This window comes from Heptranchias perlo, unplaced genomic scaffold, assembly GCF_035084215.1.
Source record: "Heptranchias perlo isolate sHepPer1 unplaced genomic scaffold, sHepPer1.hap1 HAP1_SCAFFOLD_227, whole genome shotgun sequence".
Lineage (NCBI taxonomy): Eukaryota > Metazoa > Chordata > Chondrichthyes > Hexanchiformes > Hexanchidae > Heptranchias > Heptranchias perlo.
The window spans coordinates 515,659-532,546 of NW_027139241.1; positions in this window are offsets into that span (position 1 = coordinate 515,659).

The following is a 16,888-nucleotide window of genomic DNA, read 5'->3' on the forward strand; positions in this document are numbered from 1 at the left end:
CAGTTTACATTGATTGTCCATCCCTAGTTTACATTGATTGACCATCCCCAGTTTACATTGATTGACCATCCATAGATTACATTGATTGACCATCCCCAGTTTACATTGATTCATCTTCTCTCGTTTACATTGATTGACCATCCATAGATTACATTGATTGACCAACCCCAGTTTACATTGATTAACCATTTCTGGTTTACATTGATTGGTCATACCTCGCTTACATTGATTGACCATCTCCAGTTTACGTTTATTGACCATCCCATTTTACATTGTTTGCCCATCTCTCGTTTACATTGATTGACCATCCCTAGTTTACATTGATTGATCATCCCATTTTACATTGATTGACGGTTCCTCGTTTACATTGACTGACCATCCCCAGTTTACATGGATTGATGGTCCCTCGTTTACATTGACTGACCATCCCCAGTTTACATTGATTGTCCATCCCTAGTTTACATTGATTGACCATCCCCAGTTTACATTGATTGACCATCCCCAGTTTTCATTGATTGACCATTTCTGGTTGACATTGATTGACCATCCCTAGTTTACTTTAATTGACCATCCCCAGTTTACATTGACTATCCCTGGTTTACGTTGATTGACCATTTCCAGTTAGCATTGCTTGGCCATCCCGAGTTTAGATTGTTTCAACATCTCTACTTTACATTGATTGAACATCCCCAGTTTACATTGATCGACCATCCCCAATTAACATTGATAGACCATCCCTAGTTTACATTGATTGACCATCTCTCGTTTACATTGATTGACCATCCCTAGTTTACATTGATTGACCATCCTTAGTTTACATTGATTGGCCATCTCTACTTTTCATTGATTGACCATCTCCAGTTTGCATTCATTGACAATTTCCCGTTCACATTGATTGACCATCCCCAGTTTACATTGATTGACCATCTCTAGTTTACATTGATTGACCATCCCCAGTTAAATTGATTGACCTTCCCCAGTTTACATTGATTGACCATCCCTAGTTTACATTGATTGACCATCTCTCGTTTACATTGACTGACCATCCCCAGTTTACATTGATTGACCATCCCCAGTTTACATTGACTGACCATCTCCAGTTTATATTGATTGACCATCCCCAGTTTACATTGATTGACCATTCCCAGTTTACATTGTTTGACCATCCCGAGTTTAGATTGATTGACCATCTCGAGTTTACATTGTTTTACCATCCCTAGTTTGCATTGATTGACGGTTCCTCATTTACATTGACTGACCATCCCCAGTTTACATTGATTGACCATCCCCAGTTTACATTGATTGACCATCCCTATTTTACTTTGATTGACCATCCCCAGTTTACATTGATTGACCATCCCCAGTTTACATTGATTGACCATTTCTGGTTGACGTAGATAGACCATCCTTAGTTTACATTCATTGACCATCCCCAGTTTCCATTGATTGACTATCCCTGGTTTACGTTGATTGACCATCTCCAGTTAGCATTGCTTGGCCATCCCTAGTTTACATTGTTTGAACATCTCTACTTTACATTGATTGAACATCCCCAGTTTGCATTGATTGATCATTTCTGGTTGACATTGATTGACCATCCTCAGTTTACATTGATTGACCATCCCCAGTTAACATTGATTGACCATCCCTAGTTTACATTGATTGACCATCTCTCGTTTACATTGATTGACCATCCCTAGTTTACATTGATTGGCCATCTCTACTTTTCATTGATTGACCATCCCCAGTTGGCATTGATTGACCATTTCCCGTTCACACTGATTGACCATCTCCAGTTTACATTGATTGACCATCACCAGTTTACATTGATTGACCATCCCCAGTTTACATTGATTGACCATCAGAAGTTTACATTAATTGAGCATCCCCAATTTTCATTGATTGATCTTCTCTAGTTTACATTGATGGACCATCTCACGTTCACATTGATTGATCATCCCTAGTTTACATTGATTGACAATCCCTAGTTTACATTGATTGACCATCCCCAGTTTACATTGATTCATCTTCTCTCGTTTACATTGATTGACCATCCATAGATTACATTGATTGACCAACCCCAGTTTACATTGATTAACCATCTCTGGTTTACATTGATTGGTCATACCTCGCTTACATTGATTGACCATCTCCAGTTTACGTTTATTGACCATCCCATTTTACATTGTTTGCCCATCTCTCGTTTACATTGATTGACCATCCCTAGTTTACATTGATTGATCATCCCATTTTACATTGATTGACGGTTCCTCGTTTACATTGACTGACCATCCCCAGTTTCCATTGATTGACCATCCCCAGTTTACATTGATTGACCATCCCCAGTTTACATTGATTGACCATTTCTGGTTGACGTTGATAGACCATCCTTAGTTTACATTCATTGACCATCCACAGTTTACATTGATTGACTATCCCTGGTTTACGTTGATTGACCATCTCCAGTTAGCATTGCTTGGCCATCCCTAGTTTAGATTGTTTCAACATCTCTACTTTACATTGATTGAACATCCCCAGTTTGCATTGATTGACCATTTCTGGTTGACATTGATTGACCATTCTCAGTTTACATTGATTGACCATCCCCAGTTAACATTGATTGACCATCCCTAGTTTACATTGATTGACCATCTCTCGTTTACATTGATTGACCATCCATAGTTTACATTGATTGACCATCCCGAGTTTACATTGATTGGCCATCTCTACTTTTCATTGATTGACCATTCCCAGTTGGCATTGATTGACCATTTCCCGTTCACACTGATTGACCATCCCCAGTTTACATTGATTGACCATCCCCAGTTTACATTGATTGACCATCTCTCGCTTACATTGATTGACCATCAGAAGTTTACATTGTTTTACCATCCCCAGTTTACATTGATTGACCATCAGAAGTTTACATTAATTGAGCATCCCCAATTTTCATTGATTGATCTTCTCTAGTTAAATTGATGGACCATCTCACGTTCACATTGATTGATCATCTCTAGTTTACATTGATTGACAATCCCTAGTTTACATTGATTGAACAACCCCAGTTTACATTGATTAACCATCTCTGGTTTACATTGATTGATCATACCTAGCTTACATTGATTGACCATCTCCAGTTTACGTTTATTGACCATCCTATTTTACATTGTTTGACCATCTCTCGTTTACATTGATTGACCATCCCTAGTTTACATTGATTGACCATCCCTAGTTTACATTGATTGGCCATCCCTAGTTTACATTGATTAACCATGCCCAGTTAACATTGATGGACCATCCCTAGGTTACATTGACTGACCATCCCCAGTTTACATTGATTGACCATCCCTAGTTTACATTGACTGACCATCCCAATTTACACTGATTGACCATCACTAGTTTATTTCATTGGCCGTCCCTATTTTACATTGATTGACCATCCCCAGTTTACATTGACTGACCATCCCCAGTTTACATTGATTGACCATCGCTAGTTTGCACTGATTGACCATCCCTAGATTGCATTGATTGACCATCCCTAGTTTGCATTGATTGACCTTCCCTTGTTTGCATTGATTGACCATCCCTAGTTTACATGGCTTGACCATCTCTAGTTTACATTGACTGACCATCCCCAGTTTACATTGATTGACCATCCCAATTTACATTGATTGACCATCACTAGTTTACATTGATTGGCCGTCACTAATTTACATTGATTGACCTTCCCTGTTTACATTGATTGACCATCCCCAGTTTACTTTGATTGACCATCCCCAGTTTACATTGATTGAACATCTCCAGTTTACATTGATTGAACATCACTCGTTTGCATTGATTGACCATCCCCAGTTTACATTGATTGATCTTCTCTCGTTTAAAATGATGTACCGTCTCTCGTTTAGATTGATTGATCATCCCTAGTTTACATTGATTGACAATCCCCAGTTTACATTGATTGACAATCCCTAGTTTACATTGATTGACCATCTCCAGTTTACATTGATTGATCATCCCATTTTACATTGATTGACTTTCTCTAGTTTACATTGATTGACCGTCCCTAGCTTACATTGATTGACCATCCCTAGTTTACATTGATTGTCCATCCCCAGTTTACATTGATTGACCATCCCTAGTTTACATTGATTGTCCATCCCCAGTTTACATTTATTGACCATCCCTAGCTTACATTGATTGACCATCACTCGTTTGCATTGATTGACCATCCCCAGTTTACATTGATTGACCATCCCTACTTTACATTGATTGACCATCCCCAGTTTACATTGATTGACCATCCCCAGTTTACATTGACTGACCATCCCCAGTTTACATTGATTGACCATCGCTAGTTTGCACTGATTGACCATCCCTAGATTGCATTGATTGACCATCCCTAGTTTGCATTGATTGACCTTCCCTAGTTTGCATTGATTGACCATCCCTAGTTTACATGGCTTGACCATCTCTAGTTTACACTGACTTACCATCCCCAGTTTACATTGATTGACCATCCCAATTTACATTGATTGACCATCACTAGTTTACATTGATTGGCCGTCACTAATTTACATTGATTGACCTTCCCTGTTTACATTGATTGACCATCCCCAGTTTACTTTGATTGACCATCCCCAGTTTACATTGATTGAACATCTCCAGTTTACATTGATTGATCTTCTCTCGTTTAAAATGATGTACCGTCTCTCGTTTACATTGATTGATCATCCCTAGTTTACATTGATTGACAATCCCCAGTTTACATTGATTGACAATCCCTAGTTTACATTGATTGACCATCTCCAGTTTACATTGATTGATCATCCCATTTTACATTGATTGACTTTCTCTAGTTTACATTGATTGACCGTCCCTAGCTTACATTGATTGACCATCCCTAGTTTACATTGATTGTCCATCCCCAGTTTACATTGATTGACCATCCCTAGTTTACATTGATTGTCCATCCCCAGTTTACATTGATTGACCATCCCTAGCTTACATTGATTGACCATCACTCGTTTGCATTGATTGACCATCCCCAGTTTACATTGATTGACCATCCCTAGTTTACATTGATTGACCATCCCCAGTTTACATTGATTGACCATCCCCAGTTTACATTGATTGTCCATCCCTTGTTTACATTGATTGACCATCTCTAGTTTACATTGATTGACCAACTGTAATTGGCATTGATGGGGAATGGATTTCCCTGGTTTTTTGTGGAGGGGATTCCCCTGGTGTTCTGGAGAGTGGTTTCTCCTGGTGTTATGGGGAGGGGATTCCCCTGGTGTTATGGGGTGGGGATTCCCCTGATGTTGTGGTGAGGGTAGATGTTTCCTGAGACCCCCTGGTAATGTGCGGTATAACTGTGATCCCTCCATCGTACCTGACTCCTCACCGGATAATTCTCACCCGTTCCCAGATACAAGAGATGCTGAAAGACCATCTCCCCTGCAAGAGATACACGCTGAAGCTTAACGGTGAAGAGAAGGATGTGAATGGGAAGAAGTAACAGATCGGAACCAGGAGATCAGGGAATGACAGTGGGTGGGTTTCAACCCGACTCTGGGCCAATGTGTTTAAAGCGGGTTTAAAAGGGTTTTTTTAAAGGGGTGTTTAAAAACCCCTTTCAATGGGTGTTTAAACACCCTTTAAAAAACCCTTTTAAACACACTTTAAACACCCTTTAAAAAACCCTTTTAAACACACTTTGAACTCTCCTTTAAAAAACCCTTTTAAAGTGTGTTTAAACACCCCTTTTAAAAACCCCTTTTAAACAAACTTTAAAGAGGAGTTTAAAGTTTGTTTAAGAGGAGTTTAAAGTGTGTTTCAAAGGGTTTTTAAAAGGGGAGTTTAAAGTGTGTTTAAAAGGGTTTTTAAAAGGGGAGTTTAAAGTGTGTTTAAAAGGGTTTTTAAAAGGGGAGTTTAAAGTGTGTTTAAAAGGGTTTTTAAAAGGAGAGTTCAAAGTGTGTTTAAAAGGGTTTTTAAAAGGGGAGTTTAAAGTGTGTTTAAAAGGGTTTTTTCAAGGGATGTTTAAAGTGTGTTTAAAAGGGTTTTTAAAAGGAGAGTTTAAAGTGTGTTTAAAAGGGTTTTTAAAAGGGGAGTTTAAAGTGTGTTTAAAAGGGTTTTTTAAAGGGATGTTTAAAGTGTGTTTAAAAGGGTTTTTAAAAGGAGAGTTTAAAGTGTGTTTAAAAGTCTGTTTAAACTCCCCTTTAAAAACCCTTTTAAAGTGTGTTTAAACACCCCTTTTACAAACCCCTTTTAAACAAACTTTAAACTCCCCTTTTAAAAACCCTTTTAAACACACTTTAAACTCCTCTTTAAAAACCCCTTTTAAACAAACTTTAAAGAGGAGTTTAAAGAGGAGTTTAAAGTTTGTTTAAAAGGGTTTTTTAAAAGGGGTGTTTAAACACACTTTAAAAGGGTTTTTAAAGGGGAGTTTAAAGTGTGTTTAAACACCCCTTTTAAAAACCCCTTTTAAACAAACTTTAAACTCCTCTTTAAACTCCTCTTTAAAGTTTGTTTAAAAGGGGTTTTTAAAGAGGAGTTTAAAGTTTGTTTAAAAGGGGTTTTTAAAAGGGGTGTTTAAACACACTTTAAACTCCCCTTTAAAAACCCTTTTAAAGTGTGTTTAAACACCCCTTTTAAAAAACCCTTTTAAACAAACTTTAAACTCCTCTTTAAACTCCTCTTTAAAGTTTGTTTAAAAGGGGTTTTTAAAGAGGAGTTAAAAGTGTGTTTAAAAGGGTTTTTAAAAGGGGAGTTTAAAGTGTGTTTAAAAGGGTTTTTAAAAGGGATGTTTAAAGTGTGTTTAAAACATCCCTTTTAAAAACCCTTTTAAACACACTTTAAACTCCCCTTTTAAAAACCCTTTTAAACACACTTTAAACTCCTCTTTAAAAACCCCTTTTAAACAAACTTTAAAGAGGAGTTTAAAGTTTGTTTAAAAGGGGTTTTTAAAAGGGGTGTTTAAATAGACTTTTAAACACACTTTAAACTCTCCTTTGAAAAACCCTTTTAAACACACTTTAAACATCCCTTTTAAACACACTTTAAAGTGTGTTTAAAAGGTTTTTTTTAAAGGGTTTTTAAAAGGAGAGTTTAAAGTGTGTTTAAAAGTCTGTTTAAACTCCCCTTTAAAAACCCTTTTAAAGTGTGTTTAAACAACCCTTTTAAAAACCCCTTTTAAACAAACTTTAAACTCCCCTTTTAAAAACCCTTTTAAACACACTTTAAACTCCTCTTTAAAAACTCCTTTTAAATAAACTTTAAAGAGGAGTTTAAAGAGGAGTTTAAAGTTTGTTTAAAAGGGGTTTTTAAAAGGGGTGTTTAAACACACTTTAAAAGGGTTTTTAAAGGGGAGTTTAAACAGACTTTTAAACACACTTTAAACTCTCCTTTTAAAAACCCTTTTAAACACACTTTAAACATCCCTTTAAAAAACCCTTTTAAACACACTTTAAACTCTCCTTTTAAAAACCCTTTTAAACACACTTTAAACATCCCTTTAAAAAACCCTTTTAAACACACTTTAAACTCCCCTTTTAAAAACCCTTTTAAACACACTTTAAAGAGGAGTTTAAAGTTTGTTTAAAAGGGGTTTTTAAAAGGGGTGTTTAAACACACTTTAAAAGGGTTTTTAAAGGGGAGTTTAAACAGACTTTGAAACACACTTTAAACTTTCCTTTTACAAACCCTTTTAAACACACTTTAAACATCCCTTTAAAAAACCCTTTTAAACACACTTTAAAGTGTTTAAAAGGGTTATTAAAAGGGTTTTTAAAAGGGGAGTTGAAAGTTTGTTTAAAAGGGTTTTGTAAAGGGGTGTTTAAAAGGGTGTTTAAAAGGGTTTTTTAAAGGGTTTTTAAAAGGGGAGTTAAAGTGTGTTTAAAAGGGTTTGTAAAAGGGGAGTTTAAAGTGTGTTTAAAAGGGTTTTTTAAAGGGGTGTTTAAAAGGGTTTTTAAAAGGGGAGTTGAAAGTTTGTTTAAAAGGGTTTTTAAAAGGGGAGTTGAAAGTTTGTTTAAAAGGGTTTTTTAAAGGGGAGTTTAAAGCTTGTTTCAAAGGGTTTTGTAAAGGGGTGTTTAAAAGGGTGTTTAAAAGGGTTTTTTAAAGGGTTTTTAAAAGGGGAGTTAAAGTGTGTTTAAAGGGTTTGTAAAAGGGGAGTTTAAAGTGTGTTTAAAAGGGTTTTTTAAAGGGGAGTTTAAAGTTTGTTTAAAAGGGTTTTTAAAAGGGGAGTTTAAGGTGTGTTTAAAAGGGTTTTTAAAAGGGTTTTTAAAAGGGGAGTTGAAAGTTTGTTTAAAAGGGTTTTTTAAAGGGGAGTTTAAAGTTTGTTTAAAAGGGTTTTGTAAAGGGGTGTTTAAAAGGGTTTTTAAAAGGGTTTTTAAAAGGGGAGTTTAAAGTGTGTTTAAAAGGGTTTTTTAAAGGGGTGTTTAAAAGGGTTTTTAAAAGGGGAGTTGAAAGTTTTTTTAAAAGGGTTTTTTAAAGGGGAGTTTAAAGTTTGTTTAAAAGGGTTTTTTAAAGGGATGTTTAAAAGGGTAGTTTAAAAGGGTTTTTAAAAGGGTTTTTTAAAGGGGAGTTTAAAAGTGTTTGTAAAAGGGGAGTTTAAAGTGTGTTTTAACGGATTTTTAAACGGGGATTTTAAAGTGTGTTTAAAAGGGTTTCTAAAGGGGAGTTTAAAGTGTGTTTGAAAGGGTTTTTAAAAGGATTTTTAAAAGGGTTTTTAAAAGGGGAATTTAAAGTGTGTTTGAAAGGGTTTTTAAAAGGGTTTTTAAAAGGGGAATTTAAAGTGTGTTTGAAAGGGTTTTTAAAGGGGAGTTTAAAGTGTGTTTGAAAGGGTTTTTAAAAGGGTTTTTAAAAAGGGAATTTAAAGTGTGTTTGAAAGGGTTTTTAAAAGTGTTTTTAAAAGTGGAGTTTAAAATGTGTTTAAAAGGGTTTTTAAAAGGGGAGTTTAAAAGGGTTTTTTGAAGGGGAGTTTAAAGTGTGTTTCAAAGGGTTTTTAAAAAGGGTGTTTAAAACTGTGTTTAAAAGGGTTTTTAAAAGGGGAGTTTTCAATGTGTTTGAAATGGTTTTTTAAAGGGGAGTTTAAAGTGTGTTTAAAAGGGTTTTTTAAAGGGGAGTTTAAAGTGTGTTTGAAAGGGTTTTTAAAAGGGGAGTTTTCAATGTGTTTGAAATGGTTTTTTAAAGGGGAGTTTAAAGTGTGTTTAAAAGGGTTTTTTAAAGGGGAGTTGAAAGTTTGTTTAAAAGGGTTTTTTAAAGGGGAGTTTAAAGTTTGTCTAAAAGGGTTTTGTAAATGGGTGTTTAAAAGTGTGTTTCAAAGGGTTTTTAAAAAGGGTGTTTAAAACTGTGTTTAAAAGGGTTTTTAAAAGGGGAGTTTTCAATGTGTTTGAAATGGTTTTTTAAAGGGGAGTTTAAAGTGTGTTTAAAAGGGTTTTTTAAAGGGGAGTTGAAAGTTTGTTTAAAAGGGTTTTTTAAAGGGGAGTTTAAAGTTTGTCTAAAAGGGTTTTGTAAATGGGTGTTTAAAAGGGTGTTTAAAAGGGTTTTTGAAAGGGTTTTTAAAAGGGGAGTTTATAAGGGTTTTTTAAAGGGGAGTTTAAAAGCGTTTTTAAAAGGGGAGTTTAAAGTGTGTTTGAACGGATTTTTAAACGGGGATTTTAAAGTGTGTTTAAAAGGGTTTTTAAAAGGGGAGTTTAAAGTGTGTTTAAAAGGGTTTTTAAAAGGGGTGTTTAAAACTGTGTTTAAAAGGGTTTTTTAAAGGGGAGCTTTCAATGTGTTTGAAATGATTTTTTAAAGGGTTTTTTAAAGGGGTGTTTAAAAGGGTTTTTAAAAGGGGAGTTGAAAGTTTGTTTAAAAGGGTTTTTTAAAGGGGAGTTTCGAGTGTGTTTAAAAGGGTTTTTAAAAGGTATTGTAAAAGGAGAGTTTAAAGTGTGTTTAAAAGGGTTTTTAAAAGGGGAGATTAAAGTGTGTTTCAAGGGGTTTTTAAAAGGGGAGTTTAAAGTGTTTTTAAAAGGTTTTTTAAAAGGGGAGTTTAAAGTGTGTTTAAAAGGATGTTTAAAAAGGACAGTTTAAAGTGTGTTTAAAAGGGTGTTTAAAAGGGGAGTTTAAAGTGTGTTTAAAAGGGTGTTTAAAAGGGTTTTTAAAAGGGTTTTTAAAAGGGGAATTTAAAGTGTGTTTAAAAGGGTTTTTAAAAGGGGATTTTAAAAGGGTTTTTTAAAGGGGAGTTTAAAGTGTGTTTGAAAGGGTTTTTAAAAGGGTAGTTTAAAGTGTGTTTAAAAGGGTTTTAAAAGGGGAGTTTAAAGTGTGTTTGAAGGGTTTTTAAAAGGGGAGTTTAAAGTTTGTTTCAAGGGGATTTTAAAAGGGGAGTTTATAATGGTTTTTTAAAGGGAATTTTAAAAGGGTTTTTAAAAGGGGAGTTTAAAGTGTGTTTAAACGGATTTTTAAACGGGGAGTTTAAAGTGTGTTTAAAAGGGTTTTTAAAAGGGGAGTTTAAAGTGTGTTTAAAAGGGTTTTTAAAAGGGGAGTTTAAGGTGTGTTTCAAAGGGTTTTTAAAGGGTTTTTTAAAAAGGGGAATTTAAAGTGTGTTTAAAAGGGTTTTTTTAAGTGTTTTTAAAAGGTGAGTTTAAAGTGTGTTTAAATGGGTTTTTAAAAGGGGAGTTTAAAAGGGTTTTTTAAAGGGGAGTTTAAAGTTTGTTTAAAAGGGTTTTTAAAAGGGGAGTTTCGAGTGTGTTTAAAAGGGTTTTTAAAAGGGATTGTAAAAGGAGAGTTTAAAGTGTGTTTAAAAGGGTTTTTAAAAGGGGAGATTAAAGTGTGTTTCAAAGGGTTTTTTAAAGGGGTTGTAAAAGGAGAGTTTAAAGTGTGTTTAAAAGAGTTTTTAAAATGAGAGTTTGAAGTGTGCTTAAAGGGTTTTTAAAAGGGGAGTTTAAAGTTTGTTTCAAGGGGTTTTTAAAAGGGGAGTTTAAAGTGTGTTTAAAAGGGTGTTTAAAAAGGACAGTTTAAAGTGTGTTTAAAAGGGTGTTTAAAAGGGGAGTTTAAAGTTTGTTTAAAAGGGTGTTTAAAAGGACAGTTTAAAGTGTGTTTAAAAGGGTGTTTAAAAGGGGAGTTAAAATGTGTTTAAAAGGGTTTTTAAAAGGGGAGTTTAAAGTGTGTTTAAAAGGGTTTTTAAAAGGGGAGTTTAAAGTGTGTTTAAAAGGGTTTTTTGAATGGGAGTTTAAAGTGTGTTTAAAAGGGTTTTTAAAAGGGGTGTTTAAAACTGTGTTTAAAAGGGTTTTTAAAAGGGGAGTTTTCAATGTGTTTGAAATGGTTTTTTAAAGGGGAGTTTAAAGTGTGTTTAAAAGGGTTTTTTAAAGGGGAGTTGAAAGTTTGTTTAAAAGGGTTTTTTAAAGGGGAGTTTAAAGTTTGTCTAAAAGGGTTTTGTAAATGGGTGTTTAAAAGGGTGTTTAAAAGGGTTTTTGAAAGGGTTTTTAAAAGGGGAGTTTATAAGGGTTTTTTAAAGGGGAGTTTAAAAGCGTTTTTAAAAGGGGAGTTTAAAGTGTGTTTGAACGGATTTTTAAACGGGGATTTTAAAGTGTGTTTAAAAGGGTTTTTAAAAGGGGAGTTTAAAGTGTGTTTAAAAGGGTTTTTAAAAGGGGTGTTTAAAACTGTGTTTAAAAGGGTTTTTAAAAGGGGAGCTTTCAATGTGTTTGAAATGATTTTTTAAAGGGTTTTTTAAAGGGGTGTTTAAAAGGGTTTTTAAAAGGGGAGTTGAAAGTTTGTTTGAAAGGGTTTTTTAAAGGGGAGTTTAAAGTTTGTTTAAAAGGGTTTTTAAAAGGGGAGTTTCGAGTGTGTTTAAAAGGGTTTTTAAAAGGTATTGTAAAAGGAGAGTTTAAAGTGTGTTTAAAAGGGTTTTTAAAAGGGGAGATTAAAGTGTGTTTCAAGGGGTTTTTAAAAGGGGAGTTTAAAGTGTTTTTAAAAGGTTTTTTAAAAGGGGAGTTTAAAGTGTGTTTAAAAGGGTGTTTAAAAAGGACAGTTTAAAGTGTGTTTAAAAGGGTGTTTAAAAGGGGAGTTTAAAGTGTGTTTAAAAGGGTGTTTAAAAGGGTTTTTAAAAGGGTTTTTAAAAGGGGAATTTAAAGTGTGTTTAAAAGGGTTTTTAAAAGGGGAGTTTAAAAGGGTTTTTTAAAGGGGAGTTTAAAGTGTGTTTGAAAGGGTTTTTAAAAGGGTAGTTTAAAGTGTGTTTAAAAGGGTTTTAAAAGGGGAGTTTAAAGTGTGTTTGAAGGGTTTTTAAAAGGGGAGTTTAAAGTTTGTTTCAAGGGGATTTTAAAAGGGGAGTTTAAAGTGTGTTTAAAAGGGTGTTTAAAAAGGACAGTTTAAAGTGTGTTTAAAAGGGTGTTTAAAAGGGGAGTTTAAAGTTTATTTAAAAGGGTGTTTAAAAGGGGAGTGAATATCTGTTTAAAAGGGTTTTAAAAAGGACAGTTTAAAGTGTGTTTAAAAGGGTGTTTAAAAGGGGAGTTTAAAGTTTGTTTAAAAGGGTGTTTAAAAGGACAGTTTAAAGTGTGTTTAAAAGGGTGTTTAAAAGGACAGTTTAAAGTGTGTTTAAAAGGGTGTTTAAAAGGGGAGTTAAAATGTGTTTAAAAGGGTTTTTAAAAGGGGAGCTTAAAGTGTGTTTAAAAGGGTTTTTAAAAGGGGAGTTTAAAGTGTGTTTAAAAGGGTTTTTTGAATGGGAGTTTAAAGCGTGTTTAAAAGGGTTTTTAAAAGGGGTGTTTAAAACTGTGTTTAAAAGGGTTTTTAAAAGGGGAGTTTTCAATGTGTTTGAAATGGTTTTTTAAAGGGGAGTTTAAAGTGTGTTTAAAAGGGTTTTTTAAAGGGGAGTTGAAAGTTTGTTTAAAAGGGTTTTTTAAAGGGGTGTTTAAAAGGGTTTTTAAAAGGGGAGTTTAAAGTTTGTTTAAAAGGGTTTTTTAAAGGGGAGTTTAAAGTGTGTTTAAAAGGGTTTTTTAAAGGGGTGTTTAAAAGGGTTTTTAAAAGGGGAGTTTAAAGTTTGTTTAAAAGGGTTTTTTAAAGGGGAGTTTAAAGTTTGTTTAAAAGGGTTTTGTAAAGGGGTGTTTAAAAGGGTGTTTAAAAGGGTTTTTGAAAGTGTGTTTGAAAGGGTTTTTAAAAGGGTTTTTAAGAGGGGAATTTAAAGTGTGTTTAAAAGGGTTTTTAAAAGGGGAGTTTAAAAGGGTTTTTAAAAGGGTTTTTGAAAGGGTTTTTAAAAGGGGAGTTTATGAGGGTTTTTTAAAGGGGAGTTTAAAAGCGTTTTTAAAAGGGGAGTTTAAAAGCGTTTTTAAAAGGGGAGTTTAAAGTGTGTTTGAAAGGGTTTTTAAAAGGTGAGTTTAAAGTGTGTTTAAAAGGGTTTTTAAAAGGGGTGTTTAAAACTGTGTTTAAAAGGGTTTTTTAAAGGGGAGTTTTCAATGTGTTTGAAATGGTTTTTTAAAGGGGAGTTTAAAGTGTTTTTAAAAGGGTTTTTAAAAGGGGAGTTTAAAGTGTGTTTGAAAGGGTTTTTTAAAGGGGTGTTGAAAAGGGTTTTTAAAAGGGGAGTTGAAAGTTTGTTTAAAAGGGTTTTTTAAAGGGGAGTTTAAAGTTTGTTTAAAAGGGTTTTGTAAAGGGGTGTTTAAAAGGGTTTTTGAAAGGGTTTTTAAAAGGGGAGTTTATAAGGGTTTTTTAAAGGGGAGTTTAAAAGCGTTTTTAAAAGGGGAGTTTAAAGTGTGTTTAAACGGATTTTTAAACGGGGAGTTTAAAGTGTGTTTAAAAGGGTTTTTAAAAGGGGAGTTTGAAGTGTGTTTAAAAGGGTTTTTTAAAGGGGAGTTTAAAGTGTGTTTGAAAGTGTGTTTGAAAGGGTTTTTAAAAGGGTTTTTAAAAGGGGAATTTAAAGTGTGTTTAAAAGGGTTTTTAAAAGGGGAGTTTAAAAGGGTTTTTAAAAGGGTTTTTTAAAGGGGAGTTTGAAAGTGTGTTTGAAAGTGTGTTTGAAAGGGTTTTTAAAAGGGTTTTTGAAAGGGGAATTTAAAGTGTGTTTAAAAGGGTTTTTAAAAAGGGAGTTTAAAAGGGTTTTTAAAAGGGTTTTTTAAAGGGGAGTTTAAAGTGTGTTTAAAAGGGTTTGTAAAAGGGGAGTTTAAAGTGTGTTTAAAAGGGTTTTTTAAAGGGGAGTTTAAAGTTTGTTTCAAAGGGTTTTTAAAAGGGGAGTTTAAAGTGTGTTTAAAAGAGTTTTTAAAAGGAGAGTTTAAGGTGTGTTTAAAAGGGTTATTAAAAGGGTTTTTAAAAGGGGAGTTGAAAGTTTGTTTAAAAGGGTTTTTTAAAGGGGAGTTTAAAGTTTGTTTAAAAGGGTTTTGTAAAGGGGTGTTTAAAAGGGTTTTTAAAAGGGTTTTTAAAAGGGGAGTTTGTAAGGGTTTTTTGAAGGGGAGTTTAAAAGCGTTTTTAAAAGGGGAGTTTAAAGTGTGTTTAAACGGATTTTTATACGGGGAGTTTAAAGTTTGTTTAAAAGGGTTTTTAAAAGGGGAGTTCAAAGTGTGTTTAAAAGGGTTTTTAAAAGGGTTTTTAAAAGGGGAGTTTAAAGTGTGTTTAAAAAGGTTTTTAAAAGGGTTTTTCAAAGGGGAGATACAGTGTGTTTAAAGGGTTTGTATAAGGGGAGTTTAAAGTGTGTTTAAAAGGGTTTTTAAAAGGGGAGTTTAAATTGTGTTTAAAGGGTTTTTAAAAGGGGAGTTTAAAATGGTTTTTAAAAGGGGTTTTAAAAGGAGAATTTAAAGTTTGTTTCAAGGGGTTTTATAAAAGGGGAGTTTAAATTGTGTTTAAAAGGGTTTTTTAAAGTGGAGTTTAAAGTGTGTTTAAAAGGGTCTTTAAAAGGGTTTTTAAAAGGGGAGATTAAAAAGGTTTTTAAAAGCGGAGTTTAAAGTGTGTTTAAAAAGGTTTTTTAAAGGGTTTTTAAAAGGGGAGTTTAAAGTGTGTTTAAAAGGGTTTTTAAAAGGGGAGTCTGAAGTGTGTTTAAAATGGTTTTTAAAAGGGGAGTTTAAAATGGTTTTTAAAAGGGGTTTTAAAAGGGGAGTTTAAAGTTTGTTTCAAGGGTATTTATAAAAAGGGAGTTTAAATTGTGTTTAAAAGGGTTTTTTAAAGGGGAGTTTAAAGTGTGTTTAAAGGGTTTTTTAAAGGGGAGTTTAAAGTGTGTTTAAAAGTGTTTTTAAAAGGGGTTGTAAAAGGAGAGTTGAAAGTGTGTTTAAAAGGGTTTTTAAAAGCGGAGTCTAAAGTGTGTTTAAAATGGTTTTTAAAAGGGGAGTTTAAAATGGTTTTTAAAAGGGGTTTTAAAAGGGGAGTTTAAAGTTTGTTTCAAGGGTATTTATAAAAGGGGAGTTTAAAGTGTGTTTAAAAGGGTTATTTGAAGGGGAGTTTAAAGTGTGTTTGAAAGAGTTTTGAAAAGGAGAGTTTGAAGTGTGTTTAAAGGGTTTGTAAAAGGGGAGTTTAAAGTTTGTTTCAAGCGGTTTTTAAAAGGGGAGTTTAAAGTGTGTTTAAAAGGGTTTTTAAAAGGGGTGTTTAAAGTGTGTTTAAAAGGGTGTTTAAAAAGGGAGTTTAAAGTGTGTTTAAAAGGGTTTTTAAAAGGGGTGTTTAAAGTGTGTTTAAAAGGGTCTTTAAAAGGGTTTTTAAAAGGGGAGATTAAAAGGGTTTTTAAAAGTGGAGTTTAAAGTGTGTTTAAAAGGGTCTTTAAAAGGGTTTTTAAAAGGGGAGATTAAAAAGGTTTTTAAAAGCGGAGTTTAAAGTGTGTTTAAAAAGGTTTTTTAAAGGGTTTTTAAAAGGGGAGTTTAAAGTGTGTTTGAAAGGGTTTTTAAAAGGGGAGTTTAAAGTGTGTTTAAAAGGGTTTTTAAAAGGGGAGTCTAAAGTGTGTTTAAAATGGTTTTTAAAAGGGGAGTTTAAAATGGTTTTTAAAAGGGGTTTTAAAAGGGGAGTTTAAAGTTTGTTTCAAGGGTATTTATAAAAAGGGAGTTTAAATTGTGTTTAAAAGGGTTTTTAAAGGGGAGTTTAAAGTGTGTTTAAAAGTGTTTTTAAAAGGGGTTGTAAAAGGAGAGTTGAAAGTGTGTTTAAAATGGTTTTTAAAAGCGGAGTCTAAAGTGTGTTTAAAATGGTTTTTAAAAGGGGAGTTTAAAATGGTTTTTAAAAGGGGTTTTAAAAGGGGAGTTTAAAGTTTGTTTCAAGTGTATTTATAAAAGGGGAGTTTAAAGTGTGTTTAAAAGGGTTATTTGAAGGGGAGTTTAAAGTGTGTTTGAAAGAGTTTTGAAAAGGAGAGTTTAACGTGTGTTTAAAAGTGTTTTTAAAAGGGGAGTCTGAAGTGTGTTTAAAATGGTTTTTAAAAGGGGAGTTTAAAGTGTGTTTAAAAAGGTTTTTTAAAGGGTTTTTAAAAGGGGAGTTTAAAGTGTGTTTAAAAGGGTTTTTAAAAGGGGAGTTTAAAATGGTTTTTAAAAGGGGTTTTAAAAGGGGAGTTTAAAGTTTGTTTCAAGGGTATTTATAAAAAGGGAGTTTAAATTGTGTTTAAAAGGGTTATTTGAAGGGGAGTTTAAAGTGTGTTTGAAAGAGTTTTGAAAAGGAGAGTTTGAAGTGTGTTTAAAGGGTTTGTAAAAGGGGAGTTTAAAGTTTGTTTCAATCGGTTTTTAAAAGGGGAGTTTAAAGTGTGTTTAAAATGGTTTTTAAAAGGACAGTTTAAAGTGTGTTTAAAAGGGTTTTTTAAAGGACAGTTTAAAGTGTGTTTAAAAGGGCTTTTAAAAGGGTAGTTTAAAGTGTGTTTAAAAGGGTGTTTAAAAGGGTTTTTTCAAGGGTTTTTAAAAGGGGAATTTAAAGTGAGTTTAAAAGGATTTTTAAAAGGGGTGTTTGAAGTGTGTTTAAAAGGGTTTTTAAA